This window comes from Phyllobates terribilis, unplaced genomic scaffold, assembly GCF_046119375.1.
Source record: "Phyllobates terribilis strain yellow unplaced genomic scaffold, ASM4611937v1 Scaffold_108__1_contigs__length_5656254, whole genome shotgun sequence".
NCBI lineage: Eukaryota > Metazoa > Chordata > Amphibia > Anura > Dendrobatidae > Phyllobates > Phyllobates terribilis.
Genome location: NW_027362868.1, coordinates 2,293,280 through 2,318,931, shown reverse-complemented (window position 1 = coordinate 2,318,931; position 25,652 = coordinate 2,293,280). Strand labels below are relative to the sequence as shown.

General features: G+C 45.7%; 14 non-coding genes and 2 pseudogenes across 14 annotated transcripts; all 16 read right to left on the bottom strand.

Annotated features, from left to right (window-relative positions):
- Nucleotides 1–1,017: 1,017 nt before the first annotated feature.
- Nucleotides 1,018–1,208, bottom strand: LOC141200401 (U2 spliceosomal RNA). The gene has a single exon (XR_012272123.1). It is a non-coding gene; the product is annotated as a U2 spliceosomal RNA (small nuclear RNA).
- A 1,127-nt stretch (nucleotides 1,209–2,335) lies between these two features.
- On the bottom strand, nucleotides 2,336–2,526 carry LOC141199586 (U2 spliceosomal RNA). Its single transcript, XR_012271334.1, has one exon. It is a non-coding gene; the product is annotated as a U2 spliceosomal RNA (small nuclear RNA).
- A 1,122-nt stretch (nucleotides 2,527–3,648) lies between these two features.
- LOC141199585 (U2 spliceosomal RNA) lies at nucleotides 3,649–3,839 on the bottom strand. Its single transcript, XR_012271333.1, has one exon. It is a non-coding gene; the product is annotated as a U2 spliceosomal RNA (small nuclear RNA).
- A 1,120-nt stretch (nucleotides 3,840–4,959) lies between these two features.
- LOC141199584 (U2 spliceosomal RNA) lies at nucleotides 4,960–5,150 on the bottom strand. Its single transcript, XR_012271332.1, has one exon. It is a non-coding gene; the product is annotated as a U2 spliceosomal RNA (small nuclear RNA).
- A 1,120-nt stretch (nucleotides 5,151–6,270) lies between these two features.
- On the bottom strand, nucleotides 6,271–6,461 carry LOC141199583 (U2 spliceosomal RNA). Its single transcript, XR_012271331.1, has one exon. It is a non-coding gene; the product is annotated as a U2 spliceosomal RNA (small nuclear RNA).
- Nucleotides 6,462–7,581: 1,120 nt separating this feature from the next.
- LOC141199582 (U2 spliceosomal RNA) lies at nucleotides 7,582–7,772 on the bottom strand. Its single transcript, XR_012271330.1, has one exon. It is a non-coding gene; the product is annotated as a U2 spliceosomal RNA (small nuclear RNA).
- A 1,123-nt stretch (nucleotides 7,773–8,895) lies between these two features.
- Nucleotides 8,896–9,086, bottom strand: LOC141199581 (U2 spliceosomal RNA). The gene has a single exon (XR_012271329.1). It is a non-coding gene; the product is annotated as a U2 spliceosomal RNA (small nuclear RNA).
- A 1,126-nt stretch (nucleotides 9,087–10,212) lies between these two features.
- LOC141199580 (U2 spliceosomal RNA) lies at nucleotides 10,213–10,403 on the bottom strand. Its single transcript, XR_012271328.1, has one exon. It is a non-coding gene; the product is annotated as a U2 spliceosomal RNA (small nuclear RNA).
- Nucleotides 10,404–11,526: 1,123 nt separating this feature from the next.
- On the bottom strand, nucleotides 11,527–11,717 carry LOC141199579 (U2 spliceosomal RNA). The gene has a single exon (XR_012271327.1). It is a non-coding gene; the product is annotated as a U2 spliceosomal RNA (small nuclear RNA).
- Nucleotides 11,718–12,838: 1,121 nt separating this feature from the next.
- LOC141199578 (U2 spliceosomal RNA) lies at nucleotides 12,839–13,029 on the bottom strand. The gene has a single exon (XR_012271326.1). It is a non-coding gene; the product is annotated as a U2 spliceosomal RNA (small nuclear RNA).
- Nucleotides 13,030–14,149: 1,120 nt separating this feature from the next.
- On the bottom strand, nucleotides 14,150–14,334 carry LOC141200949 (U2 spliceosomal RNA). The gene has a single exon (XR_012272621.1). It is a non-coding gene; the product is annotated as a U2 spliceosomal RNA (small nuclear RNA).
- Nucleotides 14,335–15,123: 789 nt separating this feature from the next.
- LOC141201065 (U2 spliceosomal RNA) lies at nucleotides 15,124–15,215 on the bottom strand (annotated as a pseudogene).
- Nucleotides 15,216–16,343: 1,128 nt separating this feature from the next.
- Nucleotides 16,344–16,441, bottom strand: LOC141200968 (U2 spliceosomal RNA; annotated as a pseudogene).
- A 5,655-nt stretch (nucleotides 16,442–22,096) lies between these two features.
- On the bottom strand, nucleotides 22,097–22,294 carry LOC141200960 (U2 spliceosomal RNA). Its single transcript, XR_012272629.1, has one exon. It is a non-coding gene; the product is annotated as a U2 spliceosomal RNA (small nuclear RNA).
- Nucleotides 22,295–23,415: 1,121 nt separating this feature from the next.
- Nucleotides 23,416–23,606, bottom strand: LOC141200420 (U2 spliceosomal RNA). Its single transcript, XR_012272141.1, has one exon. It is a non-coding gene; the product is annotated as a U2 spliceosomal RNA (small nuclear RNA).
- A 1,124-nt stretch (nucleotides 23,607–24,730) lies between these two features.
- Nucleotides 24,731–24,921, bottom strand: LOC141200314 (U2 spliceosomal RNA). Its single transcript, XR_012272038.1, has one exon. It is a non-coding gene; the product is annotated as a U2 spliceosomal RNA (small nuclear RNA).
- Between the last annotated feature and the right edge of the window lie 731 nt (nucleotides 24,922–25,652).

Genomic DNA, 25,652 nt, shown 5'->3' with positions numbered 1-25,652 from the left:
TAGATCCCTCACATGCCTGCACTTTTCGGCTTGCTGCTGCTGCAATCCACGCGTTTTAGATCTGCATAACTCCACCTCTTTTAGCACAGTACCCTCAACCCCCGGCTGTTCCCACCCGCCTCAACACCGTTGGAAGGGAGGAGAACCAATTAAGGCGGGGGGGGGGGTGGAACGAGCAGCTGTCTACCCTTAGCAGGAGGGTTGCTGATTAATTACCTCTCCTGCTGCTGCTGCTGCTGGCTGTCCAGCAGCAGACTGAAGGTGGCTGCTGCTGTGCGCAGGTATATAAAGGCTCAGAGCCTATTATGACACGCGCAGCCAGCGTTCCATTGCCACATTCCGTCTACTGCAGGCGGGATACCTGGATGGCTGAATGTCACTGAGAAGCTCACAGAGACCGCCATAAGCAACAGTTTAAAAGAATGCCACAGACTAATCAACCAAACTTTTTGGGTTGGTTTCTCTTTTATAGTCTGCAGGCATTAAATGAAAGAAGTCAGTGTTCCAGCAGAGGGAGACAACGTTTCAGAAAAGGCATTGTAGCAAACCAAAAAAGAAATTTTAAGCGCAGCAGAGTAACCAGCTCACATACCTGTTAGCTCAGGTGAGTTTAAAAGGCTGCTGTTGATAACAAGGGCATTTGCTAAATAGATGGTGTGTGTGCAACAATATACTGAAAGGTCAATTATATTGTGCAGCTTATCTCACCACCTGTAGTTATTTAGGTGAAAGCTCCAAAATGCTTGCCTAATATGTCTGTTTATCCAAAAGGAAGTATAGAGGGAGAGCTAGATAGATAGCATTGCATTACATTACATTACATGGCAATGCAATGCACAGTTGCTGAAGTTGAACCAAAATGAGCTTGTCATCTGGCTTCTGCAACTTTTAACATGAAAAATCCAATGAGGAGAAGAAAAGCAAAGCCAAAGAGTCCATCCCAAAATCCGACAAACAAGCAAAATGAACAAAAAGCATTGAATTCAATTCTTTCTGATTTTAGAAACTGCATTAAAGAAGGGGTGCACCGGTCCTGGAGATACTGCAATACCAGGTCAATGCGTGGAGTGGACAGAGCAAGCTCATTTTCCATCTCCCTGTTCTAAAAATCCATTTAATATATGGTCCCCAGATAGGGGACGTATCAGATATTAAACTGATAAGAACAGATACTACACTTGATCTTAGCCAAAAGGCCGAGAAGCGATAACCAGAATTGGTTTCCGACTACGGTGCCACCCAAGGATTCTGAAAAGTCCATTTGTGGAGATGGCCACCTGGACTCCCGTTAAGAAGACATGCTGTCAACCTCTAGATCCCTCACATGCCTGCACTTTTCGGCTTGCTGCTGCTGCAATCCACGCGTTTTAGATCTGCATAACTCCACCTCTTTTAGCACAGTACCCTCAACCCCCGGCTGTTCCCACCCGCCTCAACACCGTTGGAAGGGAGGAGAACCAATTAAGGCGGGGGGGGGGTCTGGGGTGGAACGAGCAGCTGTCTACCCTTAGCAGGAGGGTTGCTGATTAATTACCTCTCCTGCTGCTGCTGCTGCTGGCTGTCCAGCAGCAGACTGAAGGTGGCTGCTGCTGTGCGCAGGTATATAAAGGCTCAGAGCCTATTATGACACGCGCAGCCAGCGTTCCATTGCCACATTCCGTCTACTGCAGGCGGGATACCTGGATGGCTGAATGTCACTGAGAAGCTCACAGAGACCGCCATAAGCAACAGTTTAAAAGAATGCCACAGACTAATCAACCAAACTTTTTGGGTTGGTTTCTCTTTTATAGTCTGCAGGCATTAAATGAAAGAAGTCAGTGTTCCAGCAGAGGGAGACAACGTTTCAGAAAAGGCATTGTAGCAAACCAAAAAAGAAATTTTAAGCGCAGCAGAGTAACCAGCTCACATACCTGTTAGCTCAGGTGAGTTTAAAAGGCTGCTGTTGATAACAAGGGCATTTGCTAAATAGATGGTGTGTGTGCAACAATATACTGAAAGGTCAATTATATTGTGCAGCTTATCTCACCACCTGTAGTTATTTAGGTGAAAGCTCCAAAATGCTTGCCTAATATGTCTGTTTATCCAAAAGGAAGTATAGAGGGAGAGCTAGATAGATAGCATTGCATTACATTACATTACATGGCAATGCAATGCACAGTTGCTGAAGTTGAACCAAAATGAGCTTGTCATCTGGCTTCTGCAACTTTTAACATGAAAAATCCAATGAGGAGAAGAAAAGCAAAGCCAAAGAGTCCATCCCAAAATCCGACAAACAAGCAAAATGAACAAAAAGCATTGAATTCAATTCTTTCTGATTTTAGAAACTGCATTAAAGAAGGGGTGCACCGGTCCTGGAGATACTGCAATACCAGGTCAATGCGTGGAGTGGACAGAGCAAGCTCTTTTTCCATCTCCCTGTTCTAAAAATCCATTTAATATATGGTCCCCAGATAGGGGACGTATCAGATATTAAACTGATAAGAACAGATACTACACTTGATCTTAGCCAAAAGGCCGAGAAGCGATAACCAGAATTGGTTTCCGACTACGGTGCCACCCAAGGATTCTGAAAAGTCCATTTGTGGAGATGGCCACCTGGACTCCCGTTAAGAAGACATGCTGTCAACCTCTAGATCCCTCACATGCCTGCACTTTTCGGCTTGCTGCTGCTGCAATCCACGCGTTTTAGATCTGCATAACTCCACCTCTTTTAGCACAGTACCCTCAACCCCCGGCTGTTCCCACCCGCCTCAACACCGTTGGAAGGGAGGAGAACCAATTAAGGCGGGGGGGGGGGGTGGAACGAGCAGCTGTCTACCCTTAGCAGGAGGGTTGCTGATTAATTACCTCTCCTGCTGCTGCTGCTGCTGGCTGTCCAGCAGCAGACTGAAGGTGGCTGCTGCTGTGCGCAGGTATATAAAGGCTCAGAGCCTATTATGACACGCGCAGCCAGCGTTCCATTGCCACATTCCGTCTACTGCAGGCGGGATACCTGGATGGCTGAATGTCACTGAGAAGCTCACAGAGACCGCCATAAGCAACAGTTTAAAAGAATGCCACAGACTAATCAACCAAACTTTTTGGGTTGGTTTCTCTTTTATAGTCTGCAGGCATTAAATGAAAGAAGTCAGTGTTCCAGCAGAGGGAGACAACGTTTCAGAAAAGGCATTGTAGCAAACCAAAAAAGAAATTTTAAGCGCAGCAGAGTAACCAGCTCACATACCTGTTAGCTCAGGTGAGTTTAAAAGGCTGCTGTTGATAACAAGGGCATTTGCTAAATAGATGGTGTGTGTGCAACAATATACTGAAAGGTCAATTATATTGTGCAGCTTATCTCACCACCTGTAGTTATTTAGGTGAAAGCTCCAAAATGCTTGCCTAATATGTCTGTTTATCCAAAAGGAAGTATAGAGGGAGAGCTAGATAGATAGCATTGCATTACATTACATTACATGGCAATGTAATGCACAGTTGCTGAAGTTGAACCAAAATGAGCTTGTCATCTGGCTTCTGCAACTTTTAACATGAAAAATCCAATGAGGAGAAGAAAAGCAAAGCCAAAGAGTCCATCCCAAAATCCGACAAACAAGCAAAATGAACAAAAAGCATTGAATTCAATTCTTTCTGATTTTAGAAACTGCATTAAAGAAGGGGTGCACCGGTCCTGGAGATACTGCAATACCAGGTCAATGCGTGGAGTGGACAGAGCAAGCTCTTTTTCCATCTCCCTGTTCTAAAAATCCATTTAATATATGGTCCCCAGATAGGGGACGTATCAGATATTAAACTGATAAGAACAGATACTACACTTGATCTTAGCCAAAAGGCCGAGAAGCGATAACCAGAATTGGTTTCCGACTACGGTGCCACCCAAGGATTCTGAAAAGTCCATTTGTGGAGATGGCCACCTGGACTCCCGTTAAGAAGACATGCTGTCAACCTCTAGATCCCTCACATGCCTGCACTTTTCGGCTTGCTGCTGCTGCAATCCACGCGTTTTAGATCTGCATAACTCCACCTCTTTTAGCACAGTACCCTCAACCCCCGGCTGTTCCCACCCGCCTCAACACTGTTGGAAGGGAGGAGAACCAATTAAGGCGGGGGGGGGGTGGAACGAGCAGCTGTCTACCCTTAGCAGGAGGGTTGCTGATTAATTACCTCTCCTGCTGCTGCTGCTGCTGGCTGTCCAGCAGCAGACTGAAGGTGGCTGCTGCTGTGCGCAGGTATATAAAGGCTCAGAGCCTATTATGACACGCGCAGCCAGCGTTCCATTGCCACATTCCGTCTACTGCAGGCGGGATACCTGGATGGCTGAATGTCACTGAGAAGCTCACAGAGACCGCCATAAGCAACAGTTTAAAAGAATGCCACAGACTAATCAACCAAACTTTTTGGGTTGGTTTCTCTTTTATAGTCTGCAGGCATTAAATGAAAGAAGTCAGTGTTCCAGCAGAGGGAGACAACGTTTCAGAAAAGGCATTGTAGCAAACCAAAAAAGAAATTTTAAGCGCAGCAGAGTAACCAGCTCACATACCTGTTAGCTCAGGTGAGTTTAAAAGGCTGCTGTTGATAACAAGGGCATTTGCTAAATAGATGGTGTGTGTGCAACAATATACTGAAAGGTCAATTATATTGTGCAGCTTATCTCACCACCTGTAGTTATTTAGGTGAAAGCTCCAAAATGCTTGCCTAATATGTCTGTTTATCCAAAAGGAAGTATAGAGGGAGAGCTAGATAGATAGCATTGCATTACATTACATTACATGGCAATGCAATGCACAGTTGCTGAAGTTGAACCAAAATGAGCTTGTCATCTGGCTTCTGCAACTTTTAACATGAAAAATCCAATGAGGAGAAGAAAAGCAAAGCCAAAGAGTCCATCCCAAAATCCGACAAACAAGCAAAATGAACAAAAAGCATTGAATTCAATTCTTTCTGATTTTAGAAACTGCATTAAAGAAGGGGTGCACCGGTCCTGGAGATACTGCAATACCAGGTCAATGCGTGGAGTGGACAGAGCAAGCTCTTTTTCCATCTCCCTGTTCTAAAAATCCATTTAATATATGGTCCCCAGATAGGGGACGTATCAGATATTAAACTGATAAGAACAGATACTACACTTGATCTTAGCCAAAAGGCCGAGAAGCGATAACCAGAATTGGTTTCCGACTACGGTGCCACCCAAGGATTCTGAAAAGTCCATTTGTGGAGATGGCCACCTGGACTCCCGTTAAGAAGACATGCTGTCAACCTCTAGATCCCTCACATGCCTGCACTTTTCGGCTTGCTGCTGCTGCAATCCACGCGTTTTAGATCTGCATAACTCCACCTCTTTTAGCACAGTACCCTCAACCCCCGGCTGTTCCCACCCGCCTCAACACCGTTGGAAGGGAGGAGAACCAATTAAGTCAGGGGGGGGGTGGAACGAGCAGCTGTCTACCCTTAGCAGGAGGGTTTCTGATTAATTACCTCTCCTGCTGCTGCTGCTGCTGGCTGTCCAGCAGCAGACTGAAGGTGGCTGCTGCTGTGCGCAGGTATATAAAGGCTCAGAGCCTATTATGACACGCGCAGCCAGCGTTCCATTGCCACATTCCGTCTACTGCAGGCGGGATACCTGGATGGCTGAATGTCACTGAGAAGCTCACAGAGACCGCCATAAGCAACAGTTTAAAAGAATGCCACAGACTAATCAACCAAACTTTTTGGGTTGGTTTCTCTTTTATAGTCTGCAGGCATTAAATGAAAGAAGTCAGTGTTCCAGCAGAGGGAGACAACGTTTCAGAAAAGGCATTGTAGCAAACCAAAAAAGAAATTTTAAGCGCAGCAGAGTAGCCAGCTCACATACCTGTTAGCTCAGGTGAGTTTAAAAGGCTGCTGTTGATAACAAGGGCATTTGCTAAATAGATGGTGTGTGTGCAACAATATACTGAAAGGTCAATTATATTGTGCAGCTTATCTCACCACCTGTAGTTATTTAGGTGAAAGCTCCAAAATGCTTGCCTAATATGTCTGTTTATCCAAAAGGAAGTATAGAGGGAGAGCTAGATAGATAGCATTGCATTACATTACATTACATGGCAATGCAATGCACAGTTGCTGAAGTTGAACCAAAATGAGCTTGTCATCTGGCTTCTGCAACTTTTAACATGAAAAATCCAATGAGGAGAAGAAAAGCAAAGCCAAAGAGTCCATCCCAAAATCCGACAAACAAGCAAAACGAACAAAAAGCATTGAATTCAATTCTTTCTGATTTTAGAAACTGCATTAAAGAAGGGGTGCACCGGTCCTGGAGATACTGCAATACCAGGTCAATGCGTGGAGTGGACAGAGCAAGCTCTTTTTCCATCTCCCTGTTCTAAAAATCCATTTAATATATGGTCCCCAGATAGGGGACGTATCAGATATTAAACTGATAAGAACAGATACTACACTTGATCTTAGCCAAAAGGCCGAGAAGCGATAACCAGAATTGGTTTCCGACTACGGTGCCACCCAAGGATTCTGAAAAGTCCATTTGTGGAGATGGCCACCTGGACTCCCGTTAAGAAGACATGCTGTCAACCTCTAGATCCCTCACATGCCTGCACTTTTCGGCTTGCTGCTGCTGCAATCCACGCGTTTTAGATCTGCATAACTCCACCTCTTTTAGCACAGTACCCTCAACCCCCGGCTGTTCCCACCCGCCTCAACACCGTTGGAAGGGAGGAGAACCAATTAAGTCAGGGGGGGGGTGGAACGAGCAGCTGTCTACCCTTAGCAGGAGGGTTTCTGATTAATTACCTCTCCTGCTGCTGCTGCTGCTGGCTGTCCAGCAGCAGACTGAAGGTGGCTGCTGCTGTGCGCAGGTATATAAAGGCTCAGAGCCTATTATGACACGCGCAGCCAGCGTTCCATTGCCACATTCCGTCTACTGCAGGCGGGATACCTGGATGGCTGAATGTCACTGAGAAGCTCACAGAGACCGCCATAAGCAACAGTTTAAAAGAATGCCACAGACTAATCAACCAAACTTTTTGGGTTGGTTTCTCTTTTATAGTCTGCAGGCATTAAATGAAAGAAGTCAGTGTTCCAGCAGAGGGAGACAACGTTTCAGAAAAGGCATTGTAGCAAACCAAAAAAGAAATTTTAAGCGCAGCAGAGTAACCAGCTCACATACCTGTTAGCTCAGGTGAGTTTAAAAGGCTGCTGTTGATAACAAGGGCATTTGCTAAATAGATGGTGTGTGTGCAACAATATACTGAAAGGTCAATTATATTGTGCAGCTTATCTCACCACCTGTAGTTATTTAGGTGAAAGCTCCAAAATGCTTGCCTAATATGTCTGTTTATCCAAAAGGAAGTATAGAGGGAGAGCTAGATAGATAGCATTGCATTACATTACATTACATGGCAATGCAATGCACAGTTGCTGAAGTTGAACCAAAATGAGCTTGTCATCTGGCTTCTGCAACTTTTAACATGAAAAATCCAATGAGGAGAAGAAAAGCAAAGCCAAAGAGTCCATCCCAAAATCCGACAAACAAGCAAAATGAACAAAAAGCATTGAATTCAATTCTTTCTGATTTTAGAAACTGCATTAAAGAAGGGGTGCACCGGTCCTGGAGATACTGCAATACCAGGTCAATGCGTGGAGTGGACAGAGCAAGCTCTTTTTCCATCTCCCTGTTCTAAAAATCCATTTAATATATGGTCCCCAGATAGGGGACGTATCAGATATTAAACTGATAAGAACAGATACTACACTTGATCTTAGCCAAAAGGCCGAGAAGCGATAACCAGAATTGGTTTCCGACTACGGTGCCACCCAAGGATTCTGAAAAGTCCATTTGTGGAGATGGCCACCTGGACTCCCGTTAAGAAGACATGCTGTCAACCTCTAGATCCCTCACATGCCTGCACTTTTCGGCTTGCTGCTGCTGCAATCCACGCGTTTTAGATCTGCATAACTCCACCTCTTTTAGCACAGTACCCTCAACCCCCGGCTGTTCCCACCCGCCTCAACACCGTTGGAAGGGAGGAGAACCAATTAAGGCGGGGGGGGGGTGGAACGAGCAGCTGTCTACCCTTAGCAGGAGGGTTGCTGATTAATTACCTCTCCTGCTGCTGCTGCTGCTGCTGGCTGTCCAGCAGCAGACTGAAGGTGGCTGCTGCTGTGCGCAGGTATATAAAAGCTCAGAGCCTATTATGACACGCGCAGCCAGCGTTCCATTGCCACATTCCGTCTACTGCAGGCGGGATACCTGGATGGCTGAATGTCACTGAGAAGCTCACAGAGACCGCCATAAGCAACAGTTTAAAAGAATGCCACAGACTAATCAACCAAACTTTTTGGGTTGGTTTCTCTTTTATAGTCTGCAGGCATTAAATGAAAGAAGTCAGTGTTCCAGCAGAGGGAGACAACGTTTCAGAAAAGGCATTGTAGCAAACCAAAAAAGAAATTTTAAGCGCAGCAGAGTAACCAGCTCACATACCTGTTAGCTCAGGTGAGTTTAAAAGGCTGCTGTTGATAACAAGGGCATTTGCTAAATAGATGGTGTGTGTGCAACAATATACTGAAAGGTCAATTATATTGTGCAGCTTATCTCACCACCTGTAGTTATTTAGGTGAAAGCTCCAAAATGCTTGCCTAATATGTCTGTTTATCCAAAAGGAAGTATAGAGGGAGAGCTAGATAGATAGCATTGCATTACATTACATTACATGGCAATGCAATGCACAGTTGCTGAAGTTGAACCAAAATGAGCTTGTCATCTGGCTTCTGCAACTTTTAACATGAAAAATCCAATGAAGAGAAGAAAAGCAAAGCCAAAGAGTCCATCCCAAAATCCGACAAACAAGCAAAATGAACAAAAAGCATTGAATTCAATTCTTTCTGATTTTAGAAACTGCATTAAAGAAGGGGTGCACCGGTCCTGGAGATACTGCAATACCAGGTCAATGCGTGGAGTGGACAGAGCAAGCTCTTTTTCCATCTCCCTGTTCTAAAAATCCATTTAATATATGGTCCCCAGATAGGGGACGTATCAGATATTAAACTGATAAGAACAGATACTACACTTGATCTTAGCCAAAAGGCCGAGAAGCGATAACCAGAATTGGTTTCCGACTACGGTGCCACCCAAGGATTCTGAAAAGTCCATTTGTGGAGATGGCCACCTGGACTCCCGTTAAGAAGACATGCTGTCAACCTCTAGATCCCTCACATGCCTGCACTTTTCGGCTTGCTGCTGCTGCAATCCACGCGTTTTAGATCTGCATAACTCCACCTCTTTTAGCACAGTACCCTCAACCCCCGGCTGTTCCCACCCGCCTCAACACCGTTGGAAGGGAGGAGAACCAATTAAGGCGGGGGGGGGGGGGTGGAACGAGCAGCTGTCTACCCTTAGCAGGAGGGTTGCTGATTAATTACCTCTCCTGCTGCTGCTGCTGCTGCTGGCTGTCCAGCAGCAGACTGAAGGTGGCTGCTGCTGTGCGCAGGTATATAAAGGCTCAGAGCCTATTATGACACGCGCAGCCAGCGTTCCATTGCCACATTCCGTCTACTGCAGGCGGGATACCTGGATGGCTGAATGTCACTGAGAAGCTCACAGAGACTGCCATAAGCAACAGTTTAAAAGAATGCCACAGACTAATCAACCAAACTTTTTGGGTTGGTTTCTCTTTTATAGTCTGCAGGCATTAAATGAAAGAAGTCAGTGTTCCAGCAGAGGGAGACAACGTTTCAGAAAAGGCATTGTAGCAAACCAAAAAAGAAATTTTAAGCGCAGCAGAGTAACCAGCTCACATACCTGTTAGCTCAGGTGAGTTTAAAAGGCTGCTGTTGATAACAAGGGCATTTGCTAAATAGATGGTGTGTGTGCAACAATATACTGAAAGGTCAATTATATTGTGCAGCTTATCTCACCACCTGTAGTTATTTAGGTGAAAGCTCCAAAATGCTTGCCTAATATGTCTGTTTATCCAAAAGGAAGTATAGAGGGAGAGCTAGATAGATAGCATTGCATTACATTACATTACATGGCAATGCAATGCACAGTTGCTGAAGTTGAACCAAAATGAGCTTGTCATCTGGCTTCTGCAACTTTTAACATGAAAAATCCAATGAGGAGAAGAAAAGCAAAGCCAAAGAGTCCATCCCAAAATCCGAAAAACAAGCAAAATGAACAAAAAGCATTGAATTCAATTCTTTCTGATTTTAGAAACTGCATTAAAGAAGGGGTGCACCGGTCCTGGAGATACTGCAATACCAGGTCAATGCGTGGAGTGGACAGAGCAAGCTCTTTTTCCATCTCCCTGTTCTAAAAATCCATTTAATATATGGTCCCCAGATAGGGGACGTATCAGATATTAAACTGATAAGAACAGATACTACACTTGATCTTAGCCAAAAGGCCGAGAAGCGATAACCAGAATTGGTTTCCGACTACGGTGCCACCCAAGGATTCTGAAAAGTCCATTTGTGGAGATGGCCACCTGGACTCCCGTTAAGAAGACATGCTGTCAACCTCTAGATCCCTCACATGCCTGCACTTTTCGGCTTGCTGCTGCTGCAATCCACGCGTTTTAGATCTGCATAACTCCACCTCTTTTAGCACAGTACCCTCAACCCCCGGCTGTTCCCACCCGCCTCAACACCGTTGGAAGGGAGGAGAACCAATTAAGGCGGGGGGGGGGGGGTGGAACGAGCAGCTGTCTACCCTTAGCAGGAGGGTTGCTGATTAATTACCTCTCCTGCTGCTGCTGCTGCTGGCTGTCCAGCAGCAGACTGAAGGTGGCTGCTGCTGTGCGCAGGTATATAAAGGCTCAGAGCCTATTATGACACGCGCAGCCAGCGTTCCATTGCCACATTCCGTCTACTGCAGGCGGGATACCTGGATGGCTGAATGTCACTGAGAAGCTCACAGAGACCGCCATAAGCAACAGTATAAAAGAATGCCACAGACTAATCAACCAAACTTTTTGGGTTGATTGCTCTTTTATAGTCTGCAGGCATTAAATGAAAGAAGTCAGTGTTCCAGCAGAGGGAGACAACGTTTCAGAAAAGGCATTGTAGCAAACCAAAAAAGAAATTTTAAGCGCAGCAGAGTAACCAGCTCACATACCTGTTAGCTCAGGTGAGTTTAAAAGGCTGCTGTTGATAACAAGGGCATTTGCTAAATAGATGGTGTGTGTGCAACAATATACTGAAAGGTCAATTATATTGTGCAGCTTATCTCACCACCTGTAGTTATTTAGGTGAAAGCTCCAAAATGCTTGCCTAATATGTCTGTTTATCCAAAAGGAAGTATAGAGGGAGAGCTAGATAGATAGCATTGCATTACATTACATTACATGGCAATGCAATGCACAGTTGCTGAAGTTGAACCAAAATGAGCTTGTCATCTGGCTTCTGCAACTTTTAACATGAAAAATCCAATGAGGAGAAGAAAAGCAAAGCAAAAGAGTCCATCCCAAAATCCGACAAACAAGCAAAATGAACAAAAAGCATTGAATTCAATTCTTTCTGATTTTAGAAACTGCATTAAAGAAGGGGTGCACCGGTCCTGGAGATACTGCAATACCAGGTCAATGCGTGGAGTGGACAGAGCAAGCTCTTTTTCCATCTCCCTGTTCTAAAAATCCATTTAATATATGGTCCCCAGATAGGGGACGTATCAGATATTAAACTGATAAGAACAGATACTACACTTGATCTTAGCCAAAAGGCCGAGAAGCGATTACCAGAATTGGTTTCCGACTACGGTGCCACCCAAGGATTCTGAAAAGTCCATTTGTGGAGATGGCCACCTGGACTCCCGTTAAGAAGACATGCTGTCAACCTCTAGATCCCTCACATGCCTGCACTTTTCGGCTTGCTGCTGCTGCAATCCACGCGTTTTAGATCTGCATAACTCCACCTCTTTTAGCACAGTACCCTCAACCCCCGGCTGTTCCCACCCGCCTCAACACCGTTGGAAGGGAGGAGAACCAATTAAGGCGGGGGGGGGGGTGGAACGAGCAGCTGTCTACCCTTAGCAGGAGGGTTGCTGATTAATTACCTCTCCTGCTGCTGCTGCTGCTGGCTGTCCAGCAGCAGACTGAAGGTGGCTGCTGCTGTGCGCAGGTATATAAAGGCTCAGAGCCTATTATGACACGCGCAGCCAGCGTTCCATTGCCACATTCCGTCTACTGCAGGCGGGATACCTGGATGGCTGAATGTCACTGAGAAGCTCACAGAGACCGCCATAAGCAACAGTTTAAAAGAATGCCACAGACTAATCAACCAAACTTTTTGGGTTGGTTTCTCTTTTATAGTCTGCAGGCATTAAATGAAAGAAGTCAGTGTTCCAGCAGAGGGAGACAACGTTTTAGAAAAGGCATTGTAGCAAACCAAAAAAGAAATTTTAAGCGCAGCAGAGTAACCAGCTCACATACCTGTTAGCTCAGGTGAGTTTAAAAGGCTGCTGTTGATAACAAGGGCATTTGCTAAATAGATGGTGTGTGTGCAACAATATACTGAAAGGTCAATTATATTGTGCAGCTTATCTCACCACCTGTAGTTATTTAGGTGAAAGCTCCAAAATGCTTGCCTAATATGTCTGTTTATCCAAAAGGAAGTATAGAGGGAGAGCTAGATAGATAGCATTGCATTACATTACATTACATGGCAATGCAATGCACAGTTGCTGAAGTTGAACCAAAATGAGCTTGTCATCTGGCTTCTGCAACTTTTAACATGAAAAATCCAATGAGGAGAAGAAAAGCAAAGCCAAAGAGTCCATCCCAAAATCCGACAAACAAGCAAAATGAACAAAAAGCATTGAATTCAATTCTTTCTGATTTTAGAAACTGCATTAAAGAAGGGGTGCACCGGTCCTGGAGATACTGCAATACCAGGTCAATGCGTGGAGTGGACAGAGCAAGCTCTTTTTCCATCTCCCTGTTCTAAAAATCCATTTAATATATGGTCCCCAGATAGGGGACGTATCAGATATTAAACTGATAAGAACAGATACTACACTTGATCTTAGCCAAAAGGCCGAGAAGCGATAACCAGAATTGGTTTCCGACTACGGTGCCACCCAAGGATTCTGAAAAGTCCATTTGTGGAGATGGCCACCTGGACTCCCGTTAAGAAGACATGCTGTCAACCTCTAGATCCCTCACATGCCTGCACTTTTCGGCTTGCTGCTGCTGCAATCCACGCGTTTTAGATCTGCATAACTCCACCTCTTTTAGCACAGTACCCTCAACCCCCGGCTGTTCCCACCCGCCTCAACACCGTTGGAAGGGAGGAGAACCAATTAAGGCGGGGGGGGGGTGGAACGAGCAGCTGTCTACCCTTAGCAGGAGGGTTGCTGATTAATTACCTCTCCTGCTGCTGCTGCTGCTGGCTGTCCAGCAGCAGACTGAAGGTGGCTGCTGCTGTGCGCAGGTATATAAAGGCTCAGAGCCTATTTTGACACGCGCAGCCAGCGTTCCATTGCCACATTCCGTCTACTGCAGGCGGGATACCTGGATGGCTGAATGTCACTGAGAAGCTCACAGAGACCGCCATAAGCAACAGTTTAAAAGAATGCCACAGACTAATCAACCAAACTTTTTGGGTTGGTTTCTCTTTTATAGTCTGCAGGCATTAAATGAAAGAAGTCAGTGTTCCAGCAGAGGGAGACAACGTTTCAGAAAAGGCATTGTAGCAAACCAAAAAAGAAATTTTAAGCGCAGCAGAGTAACCAGCTCACATACCTGTTAGCTCAGGTGAGTTTAAAAGGCTGCTGTTGATAACAAGGGCATTTGCTAAATAGATGGTGTGTGTGCAACATTATACTGAAAGGTCAATTATATTGTGCAGCTTATCTCACCACCTGTAGTTATTTAGGTGAAAGCTCCAAAATGCTTGCCTAATATGTCTGTTTATCCAAAAGGAAGTATAGAGGGAGAGCTAGATAGATAGCATTGCATTACATTACATTACATGGCAATGCAATGCACAGTTGCTGAACTTGAACCAAAATGAGCTTGTCATCTGGCTTCTGCAACTTTTAACATGAAAAATCCAATGAGGAGAAGAAAAGCAAAGCCAAAGAGTCCATCCCAAAATCCGACAAACAAGCAAAATGAACAAAAAGCATTGAATTCAATTCTTTCTGATTTTAGAAACTGCATTAAAGAAGGGGTGCACCGGTCCTGGAGATACTGCAATACCAGGTCAATGAGTGGAGTGGACAAAGCAAGCTCTTTTTCCATCTCCCTGTTCTAAAAATCCATTTAATATATGGTCCCCAGATAGGGGACGTATCAGATATTAAACTGATAAGAACAGATTTTTTTTTTTTTATCGAAAGCCCGAATTCGTGTACAAAACCCGAGTGCGCTTAAAAAAGTGACAAATGCCACAAAAAAAGTGCACTAGGATGCTGGTCTTCTTGAAACCCTCTCCAAAAGGAGAAGGGTCCCCCAAACCATTCCCCGTCCCTCCGAGCCAAAAGGCCACAGCGAGGAACAGGGACAAAAAGCCACCTCCAGCCGAAGCCAGAGGCGACCCAATCTTACCCCCAGCACCTGCCCGAGTTCTCACCCGAGCAAGGCACTGGGAGCCAAAGACTGTGCTCCCCTCCCGGAAGAGGGGAGCCAACAACGCTCTCCTCCCGAAACAGGAGAGCCAGGGGGGTTCAGGGGGGAGCGGAACCTGATGGCCACACACTCCCCCCCTAGACCTGCCAAGAGAGGAACCCGTAAGGGAACCGCATCCCGACAAAATCCTAGTAGGACGTGACACACGTGAATAAGTGGACACACAGTGACAAAGAAATTAAATAAATAGTGAAGGTTTCACAGTATAATACTGCCCGGACCTTCGACCGGGAATTGAAAAATTCCCCATCCTAAGACCAGAAGGCCCGGAATAAGGGTGTGTGCAAAGAAAGAAAATTTGAAGTGCTTGTGCAAATGTGCCATAAACTCAAGTGGGGTTCCCAATCCCAGTGAGTTAAGGCACCCCAGGGTCACCACTCCTGGGGCACTTCACACTTCGGGCTTTCGATCTTCCCCGGCCCAATGGCGTCGATCCTGGGGGGCCATGCTTTCCACCAGATGACTATATTAGCCACCTGGCGTACTAACAAGCACCTAAACCCCAGTGTGCATAATGTATCAATCTACTAGGGCGGCCAACATCCAAAACCGCCTTTTCGAAAGATACTACACTTGATCTTAGCCAAAAGGCCGAGAAGCGATAACCAGAATTGGTTTCCGACTACGGTGCCACCCAATGATTCTGAAAAGTCCATTTGTGGAGATGGCCACCTGGACTCCCGTTAAGAAGACATGCTGTCAACCTCTAGATCCCTCACATGCCTGCACTTTTCGGCTTGCTGCTGCTGCAATCCACGCGTTTTAGATCTGCATAACTCCACCTCTTTTAGCACAGTACCCTCAACCCCCGGCTGTTCCCACCCGCCTCAACACCGTTGGAAGGGAGGAGAACCAATTAAGGCGGGGGGGGGGGTGGAACGAGCAGCTGTCTACCCTTAGCAGGAGGGTTGCTGATTAATTACCTCTCCTGCTGCTGCTGCTGCTGGCTGTCCAGCAGCAGACTGAAGGTGGCTGCTGCTGTGCGCAGGTATATAAAGGCTCAGAGCCTATTATGACACGCGCAGCCAGCGTTCCATTGCCACATTCCGTCTACTGCAGGCGGGATACCTGGATGGCTGAATGTCACTGAGAAGCTCACAGAGACCGCCATAAGCAACAGTTTAAAAGAATGCCACAGACTAATCAACCAAACTTTTTGGGTTGGTTTCTCTTTTATAGTCTGCAGGCATTAAATGAAAGAAGTCAGTGTTCCAGCAGAGGGAGACAACGTTTCAGAAAAGGCATTGTAGCAAACCAAAAAAGAAATTTTAAGCGCAGCAGAGTAACCAGCTCACATACCTGTTAGCTCAGGTGAGTTTAAAAGGCTGCTGTTGATAACAAGGGCATTTGCTAAATAGATGGTGTGTGTGCAACAATATACTGAAAGGTCAATTATATTGTGCAGCTTATCTCACCACCTGTAGTTATTTAGGTGAAAGCTCCAAAATGCTTGCCTAATATGTCTGTTTATCCAAAAGGAAGTATAGAGGGAGAGCTAGATAGATAGCATTGCATTACATTACATTACATGGCAATGCAATGCACAGTTGCTGAAGTTGAACCAAAATGAGCTTGTCATCTGGCTTCTGCAACTTTTAACATGAAAAATCCAATGAGGAGAAGAAAAGCAAAGCCAAAGAGTCCATCCCAAAATCCGACAAACAAGCAAAATGAACAAAAAGCATTGAATTCAATTCTTTCTGATTTTAGAAACTGCATTAAAGAAGGGGTGCACCGGTCCTGGAGATACTGCAATACCAGGTCAATGCGTGGAGTGGACAGAGCAAGCTCTTTTTCCATCTCCCTGTTCTAAAAATCCATTTAATATATGGTCCCCAGATAGGGGACGTATCAGATATAGTGTTGAGCCACCCCCGTAGTGTTCGGGTTCGGTTCGGTTCGTCGAACACCGGGATGTTCGAAGAACTGTTCGTCGAACTGTTCGTCGAACACCTTAGAACACCGTCGAACACCGTTAAAACCAATGGCAGGCAAACAAAAACACATAGAAACACATAGAAAACACCTGCAAAGGTGTCCAAAAGCTGACAAACTGCTCAGAAGACACTCTCTTTAAAAAAGCCGGCCGGCAAATTCAGCAGCGGCATACACCGGTACCCGACAATTTAGACAAGAAGGAATAGAGCATCACACATAGATTAGATAGATAGAAACATGTCAGTCACACATATAAGAAGCACAGTGACAGTGTTGGTTACTGCACTTGTCATTTAGTGTAAAGGATTTATTAAAAAAAATATTAGTGTTTTCATGCACCGTCTCTTTAAAAAAGCCGGCCGGCAATTCAGCATCTGTACCCGACAATTTGGAACAGAAAGAATAGAGCTTCACACATAGATTAGATAGATAGAAACATGTCAGTCACATATATAATAAGTACAGTGATAGTGTTGCTTACTGTACTTGTCATTTAGTGTAAAGGATTTATTTAAAAAAATAATAGTGTTTTCATGCACTGTCTCTTTAAAAAAGCCGGCCGGCAATTCAGCAGCGGTACCCGACAATTTATAACAGACAGAATAGAGCTTCACACATAGATTAGATAGATAGAAACATGTCAGTCACATATATATGAAGTACAGTGATAGTGTTGGTTACTGTACTTGTCATTTAGTATTAAAATAAAGGATTTATTATTAAAAAAATTGGCGTGGGGTTCCCCTTAATTTTAGGCTCTAGCGGAGGTTAAGCAGACGGCTGGGGCAGATGTTTGAAGCCTGGGAAGGGGGTAATACCCACGGAGCTTCCCAGGCTACTAATATCAGCCCCCAGCTGAATACATAGCCTTTACTAGCTATTAAAATGGGGGACCCCCCCAAAAAAATGACGTGGGGTCCCCCCTAATTTAATAGCTAGCAAAGGCTAGGCAGACAGCTGGGGGCTGATATTAATAGCCCAGGAAGGGAGCCATGAATATTGGCCCCCTCCCAGGCTAGAAACACCAGCCGTCAGCCGCCCCAGAAATGGCGCATTCATAGGATGCGCCAATTCTGGCACTTAGCCTCGCTCTTCCACGCTGCCCTGGTGCGGTGGCAGGGGGTAATAGGGTTGGGGTTGATGTCAGCTTATAATGCCAGCTGACATCAAGCCCAGGTTAGTAATGTAGAGGCGTCTATAAGACACCGCCATTACTAACCCCATAGTCAAAGTTAAAAAAAACACAAACACCCAGAATAAAGTCCTTTAATTGAAATAAAGACACAATCCTTTATTGTTCTAAATTAAACCATACTTACCATCACGCCCATTCCAGCTGAAGCCAACGATCTCCTGCAATAAAAGAAAAATAATAAAGCAACCTCATCCTTACGTTTCCATGGTTCCCACGACAGCTTCAGCTCTGCTACATCGAGATGACAGGCTGGACCGCAGCAGAACGCTGCCATCCAGCCTGTCATCCCGCAGACACTGAGAAGCGCAGGCTTGCTTGCGCTGCTCAGCGTCTCTCTGTGACGACATCCAGAAGAGCCGAGTTCATGTCCAATTAACTCGGCTCACCTCATGCACGTCACTGACAGCGTGGGAAAATTCTCACGCTGAAGCGCTGATTGCAGGAGAATTTTCCCACGCTGTCAGTGACGTGCAGGAGGTGAGCTGAGTTCATTGGACATGAGCTCACCTCATGCACATCACTGACAGCGTGGGAGAATTCTCCTGCACTCAGCACTTCAGCGTGAGAATTTTCCCACGCTGTCAGTGACGTGCATGAGGTGAGCCGAGTTCATTGGATATGACCTCGGCTCATCTGGATGCCGTCACAGCGAGACAGTGAGGAGCGCAAGCATGCCTGCGCTTCTCAGTGTCTGCGGGATGACAGACTGGATGGCAGCGTTCTGCTGCGGTCCAGCCAGTCATCTCGATGTAGCAGAGCTGAAGCTGTCGTGGGAACCATGGAAAGGTAAGGATGAGGTTGGTTTATTATTTTTCTTTTATTGCAGGAGATCGTTGGCTTCAGCTGGAATGGGTGTGATGGTAAGTATGGTTTAATTTAGAACAATAAAGAATTGTGTCTTTATTTCAATTAAAGGACTTTATTCTGGGTGTTGTGTTTTTTTTAAATACTTTACTAGAAATTCATGGCGGTCATGTCTAATACTGGCGTGACCCCATGAATTTTGGGCTTGGGGCCAGCTGATAATACCAAGCTGGCCCTAACCCCTTTATTACCCAGTGAGCCACCGCACCAGGGCCCTGGATGAGTTGGGCACAGCGCCAGAAGATGGCGCTTCTATGAAAGCGCCATTTTCCGGGGTGGCTGCGGACTGCAATTTGTAGCGGGGGGGGGCCCAGAAAGCTTGGGCCTCCCTGCGCTGCAGATTCCAGCCCCCAGCTGCCTAGTTGTACCTGGCTGGACACAAAAATAGGGCGAAGCCCCACGTACTTTTTTTTTTAATTATTTCATGAAATTCATGAAATAATTAAGAAAAAAAGGGCTTCCCTATATTGTTGTGTCCGGCCAGGTACAAATAGGCAGCTGGTGGATGGGGGCAGCCCGTTCCTGCCTGCTGTACCTGGCTGGACACAAATATAGTGCGAAGCCCCACTTAAATTTTTTTAAATTATTTCAGGAAATTCATGAAATAATTTAAAAAAAATTGACGTGGGGCTTCGCACTATATTTGTGTCCAGCCAGGTACAGCAGGCAGGAACGGGCTGCCCCCAACCACCAGCTGCCTATTTGTACCTGGCCGGACACAACAATATAGGGAAGCCCTTTTTTTCTTAATTATTTCATGAAATAATTTAAAGAAAATTGACGTGGGGCTTCGCCCTGTTTTTGTGTCCAGCCAGATACAACTAGGCAGCTGGGGGCTGGAATCCGCAGCGCAGGGAGGCCCAAGCTTTCTGGGCCACCCCCGCTGCAAATTGCAGTCCGCAGCCATCCCGGAAAATGGCGCGTTCATAGAAGCGCCATCTTCTGGCGCTGTACCCAACTCATCCAGGGCCCTGATGCGGTGGCTCACTGGGTAATAAAGGGGTTAGGGCCAGCTTGGCATTATCAGCTGGCCCTAAGCCCGAAATTCATGGGGTCACGCCAATATTAGACATGACCACCATGAATTTCTAGTAAAGTATTTAAAAAAAACACAACACCCAGAAAAAAGTCCTTTAATTGAAATAAAGACACAATTCTTTATTGTTCTAAATTAAACCATACTTACCATCACACCCATTCCAGCTGAAGCCAACGATCTCCTGAAATAAAAGAAAAATAATAAAGCAACATCATCCTTACCTTTCCATGGTTCCCATGACAGCTTCAGCTCTGCTACATCGAGATGACAGGCTGGACCGCAGCAGAACGCTGCCATCCAGCCTGTCATCCCGCAGACACTGAGAAGCGCAGGCTTGCTTGCGCTCCACAGTGTCTCTCTGTGAGGGCATCCAGATGAGCCGAGTTAATGTCCAATGAACTCGGCTCACCTCATGCACGTCACTGACAGCGTGGGAAAATTCTCCTGCACTCAGCGCTTCAGCGTGGGAGAATTCTCACACTGAAGCGCTGAGTGCAGGAGAATTCTCCCACGCTGTCAGTGACGTGCAGGAGGTGAGCTGAGTTCATTGGACATGAGCTCACCTTATGCACGTCACTGACAGCGTGGGAAAATTTTCCTGCACTCACCGCTTCAGCGTGAGAATTTTCCCACGCTGTCAGTGACGTGCATGAGGTGAGCCGAGTTCATTGGACATGAACTCGGCTCATCTGGATGTCGTCACAGAGAGACGCTGAGCAGCGCAAGCAAGCCTGCGCTTCTCAGTGTCTGCGGGATGACAGGCTGGATGGCAGCGTTCTGCTGCGGTCCAGCCTGTCATCTCGATGTAGCAGAGCTGAAGCTGTCGTGGGAACCATGGAAAGGTAAGGATGAGGTTGCTTTATTATTTTTCTTTTATTGCAGGAGATCGTTGGCTTCAGCTGGAATGGGCGTGACGGTAAGTATGGTTTAATTTAGAACAATAAAGGATTGTGTCTTTATTTCAATTAAAGGACTTTATTCTGGGTGTTTGTGTTTTTTTTAACTTTGACTATGGGGTTAGTAATGGGGGTGTCTTATAGACGCCTCTCCATTACTAACCTGGGCTTGATGTCAGCTGGCATTATAAGCTGACATCAACCCCAACCCTATTACCCCCTGCCACCGCACCAGGGCAGCGTGGAAGAGCGAGGCTAAGTGCCAGAATTGGCGCATCCTATGAATGCGCCATTTCTGGGGCGGCTGACGGCTGGTGTTTCTAGCCTGGGAGGGGGCCAATATTCATGGCTCCCTTCCTGGGCTATTAATATCAGCCCCCAGCTGTCTGCCTAGCCTTTGCTAGCTATTAAATTAGGGGGGACCCCACGTCATTTTTTTTGGGGGGTCCCCCATTTTAATAGCTAGTAAAGGCTATGTATTCAGCTGGGGGCTGATATTAGTAGCCTGGGAAGCTCCGTGGGTATTACCCCCTTCCCAGGCTTCAAACATCTGCCCCAGCCGTCTGCTTAACCTCCGCTAGAGCCTAAAATTAAGGGGAACCCCACGCCTATTTTCTTAATAATAAATCCTTTATTTTAATACTAAATGACAAGTACAGTAACCAACACTATCACTGTACTTCATATATATGTGACTGACATGTTTCTATCTATCTAATCTATGTGTGAAGCTCTATTCTGTCTGTTATAAATTGTCGGGTACCGCTGCTGAATTGCCCGCCGGCTTTTTTAAAGAGACGGTGCATGAAAACACTATTATTTTTTTTGATAAATCCTTTACGCTAAATGACAAGTACAGTAAGCAACACTGTCACTGTACTTCATATATATGTGGCTGACATGTTTCTATCTATCTAATCTATGTGTGAAGCTCTATTCTGTCTGTTATAAATTGTCGGGTACCGCTGCTGAATTGCCCGCCGGCTTTTTTAAAGAGACGGTGCATGAAAACACTATTATTTTTTTTGATAAATCCTTTACGCTAAATGACAAGTACAGTAAGCAACACTGTCACTGTACTTCATATATATGTGGCTGACATGTTTCTATCTATCTAATCTATGTGTGATTCTCTATTCTTTCTATTCTAAATTGTCGGGTACCGCTGCTGAATTGCCGGCCGGCTTTTTTAAAGAGACGGTGCATGAAAACACTATTATTTTTTTTGATAAATCCTTTACGCTAAATGACAAGTACAGTAAGCAACACTGTCACTGTACTTCATATATATGTGACTGACATGTTTATATCTATCTAATCTATGTGTGAAGCTCTATTCTTTCGGTTCTAAATTGTCGGGTACCGGTGTATGCCGCTGATGAATTGCCGGCTTTTCATGTTTCACTGTTGGCACTGTTCCCATCGATTTGGGCAATCACTGTAATGCCACAACCACCATGGCTGCGGCATTACAGTGAGTGGCAGACAATCCCTGCATGATTGGTGCTCTAAATAGCGCCAGACATGCAGGACACGCTTTTGGTGCACGAACAGTTATCGAACATAACCTCGAACAGCCGAATTTTTCGCAAATCGTTCGGGTTCGTGGAACAACTCGAACACCGCCCAAAACAGCTCGAATTTGAGATTGGCGAACAGTTCTAGTCGAACACCGCTCATCTCTAATCAGATATTAAACTGATAAGAACAGATACTACACTTGATCTTAGCCAAAAGGCCGAGAAGCGATAACCAGAATTGGTTTCCGACTACGGTGCCACCCAAGGATTCTGAAAAGTCCATTTGTGGAGATGGCCACCTGGACTCCCGTTAAGAAGACATGCTGTCAACCTCTAGATCCCTCACATGCCTGCACTTTTCGGCTTGCTGCTGCTGCAATCCACGCGTTTTAGATCTGCATAACTCCACCTCTTTTAGCACAGTACCCTCAACCCCCGGCTGTTCCCACCCGCCTCAACACCGTTGGAAGGGAGGAGAACCAATTAAGGCGGGGGGGGGGGTGGAACGAGCAGCTGTCTACCCTTAGCAGGAGGGTTGCTGATTAATTACCTCTCCTGCTGCTGCTGCTGCTGGCTGTCCAGCAGCAGACTGAAGGTGGCTGCTGCTGTGCGCAGGTATATAAAGGCTCAGAGCCTATTATGACACGCGCAGCCAGCGTTCCATTGCCACATTCCGTCTACTGCAGGCGGGATACCTGGATGGCTGAATGTCACTGCGAAGCTCACAGAGACCGCCATAAGCAACAGTTTAAAAGAATGCCACAGACTAATCAACCAAACTTTTTGGGTTGGTTTCTCTTTTATAGTCTGCAGGCATTAAATGAAAGAAGTCAGTGTTCCAGCAGAGGGAGACAACGTTTCAGAAAAGGCATTGTAGCAAACCAAAAAATAAATTTTAAGCGCAGCAGAGTAACCAGCTCACATACCTGTTAGCTCAGGTGAGTTTAAAAGGCTGCTGTTGATAACAAGGGCATTTGCTAAATAGATGGTGTGTGTGCAACAATATACTGAAAGGTCAATTATATTGTGCAGCTTATCTCACCACCTGTAGTTATTTAGGTGAAAGCTCCAAAATGCTTGCCTAATATGTCTGTTTATCCAAAAGGAAGTATAGAGGGAGAGCTAGATAGATAGCATTGCATTACATTACATTACATGGCAATGCAATGCACAGTTGCTGAAGTTGAACCAAAATGAGCTTGTCATCTGGCTTCTGCAACTTTTAACATGAAAAATCCAATGAGGAGAAGAAAAGCAAAGCCAAAGAGTCCATCCCAAAATCCGACAAACAAGCAAAATGAACAAAAAGCATTGAATTCAATTCTTTCTGATTTTAGAAACTGCATTAAAGAAGGGGTGCACCGGTCCTGGAGATACTGCAATACCAGGTCAATGCGTGGAGTGGACAGAGCAAGCTCTTTTTCCATCTCCCTGTTCTAAAAATCCATTTAATATATGGTCCCCAGATAGAGGACGTATCAGATATTAAACTGATAAGAACAGATACTACACTTGATCTAAGCCAAAAGGCCGAGAAGCGATAACCAGAATTGGTTTCCGACTACGGTGCCACCCAAGGATTCTGAAAAGTCCATTTGTGGAGATGGCCACCTGGACTCCCGTTAAGAAGACATGCTGTCAACCTCTAGATCCCTCACATGCCTGCACTTTTCGGCTTGCTGCTGCTGCAATCCACGCGTTTTAGATCTGCATAACTCCACCTCTTTTAGCACAGTACCCTCAACCCCCGGCTGTTCCCACCCGCCTCAACACCGTTGGAAGGGAGGAGAACCAATTAAGGCGGGGCGGGGGGGGGTGGAACGAGCAGCTGTCTACCCTTAGCAGGAGGGTTGCTGATTAATTACCTCTCCTGCTGCTGCTGCTGCTGGCTGTCCAGCAGCAGACTGAAGGTGGCTGCTGCTGTGCGCAGGTAAATAAAGGCTCAGAGCCTATTATGACACGCGCAGCCAGCGTTCCATTGCCACATTCCGTCTACTGCAGGCGGGATACCTGGATGGCTGAATGTCACTGAGAAGCTCACAGAGACCGCCATAAGCAACAGTTTAAAAGAATGCCACAGACTAATCAACCAAACTTTTTGGGTTGGTTTCTCTTTTATAGTCTGCAGGCATTAAATGAAAGAAGTCAGTGTTCCAGCAGAGGGAGACAACGTTTCAGAAAAGGCATTGTAGCAAACCAAAAAAGAAATTTTAAGCGCAGCAGAGTAACCAGCTCACATACCTGTTAGCTCAGGTGAGTTTAAAAGGCTGCTGTTGATAACAAGGGCATTTGCTAAATAGATGGTGTGTGTGCAACAATATACTGAAAGGTCAATTGTATTGTGCAGCTTATCTCACCACCTGTAGTTATTTAGGTGAAAGCTCCAAAATGCTTGCCTAATATGTCTGTTTATCCAAAAGGAAGTATAGAGGGAGAGCTAGATAGATAGCATTGCATTACATTACATTACATGGCAATGCAATGCACAGTTGCTGAAGTTGAACCAAAATGAGCTTGTCATCTGGCTTCTGCAACTTTTAACATGAAAAATCCAATGAGGAGAAGAAAAGCAAAGCCAAAGAGTCCATCCCAAAATCCGACAAACAAGCAAAATGAACAAAAAGCATTGAATTCAATTCTTTCTGATTTTAGAAACTGCATTAAAGAAGGGGTGCACCGGTCCTGGAGATACTGCAATACCAGGTCAATGCGTGGAGTGGACAGAGCAAGCTCTCTTTCCATCTCCCTGTTCTAAAAATCCATTTAATATATGGTCCCCAGATAGGGGACGTATCAGATATTAAACTGATAAGAACAGATACTACACTTGATCTTAGCCAAAAGGCCGAGAAGCGATAACCAGAATTGGTTTCCGACTACGATGCCACCCAAGGATTCTGAAAAGTCCATTTGTGGAGATGGCCACCTGGACTCCCGTTAAGAAGACATGCTGTCAACCTCTAGATCCCTCACATGCCTGCACTTTTCGGCTTGCTGCTGCTGCAATCCACGCGTTTTAGATCTGCATAACTCCACCTCTTTTAGCACAGTACCCTCAACCCCCGGCTGTTCCCACCCGCCTCAACACCGTTGGAAGGGAGGAGAACCAATTAAGGCGGGGGGGGGGGTGGAACGAGCAGCTGTCTACCCTTAGCAGGAGGGTTGCTGATTAATTACCTCTCCTGCTGCTGCTGCTGCTGGCTGTCCAGCAGCAGACTGAAGGTGGCTGCTGCTGTGCGCAGGTATATAAAGGCTCAGAGCCTATTATGACACGCGCAGCCAGCGTTCCATTGCCACATTCCGTCTACTGCAGGCGGGATACCTGGATGGCTGAATGTCACTGAGAAGCTCACAGAGACCGCCATAAGCAACAGTTTAAAAGAATGCCACAGACTAATCAACCAAACTTTTTGGGTTGGTTTCTCTTTTATAGTCTGCAGGCATTAAATGAAAGAAGTCAGTGTTGCAGCAGAGGGAGACAACGTTTCAGAAAAGGCATTGTAGCAAACCAAAAAAGAAATTTTAAGCGCAGCAGAGTAACCAGCTCACATACCTGTTAGCTCAGGTGAGTTTAAAAGGCTGCTGTTG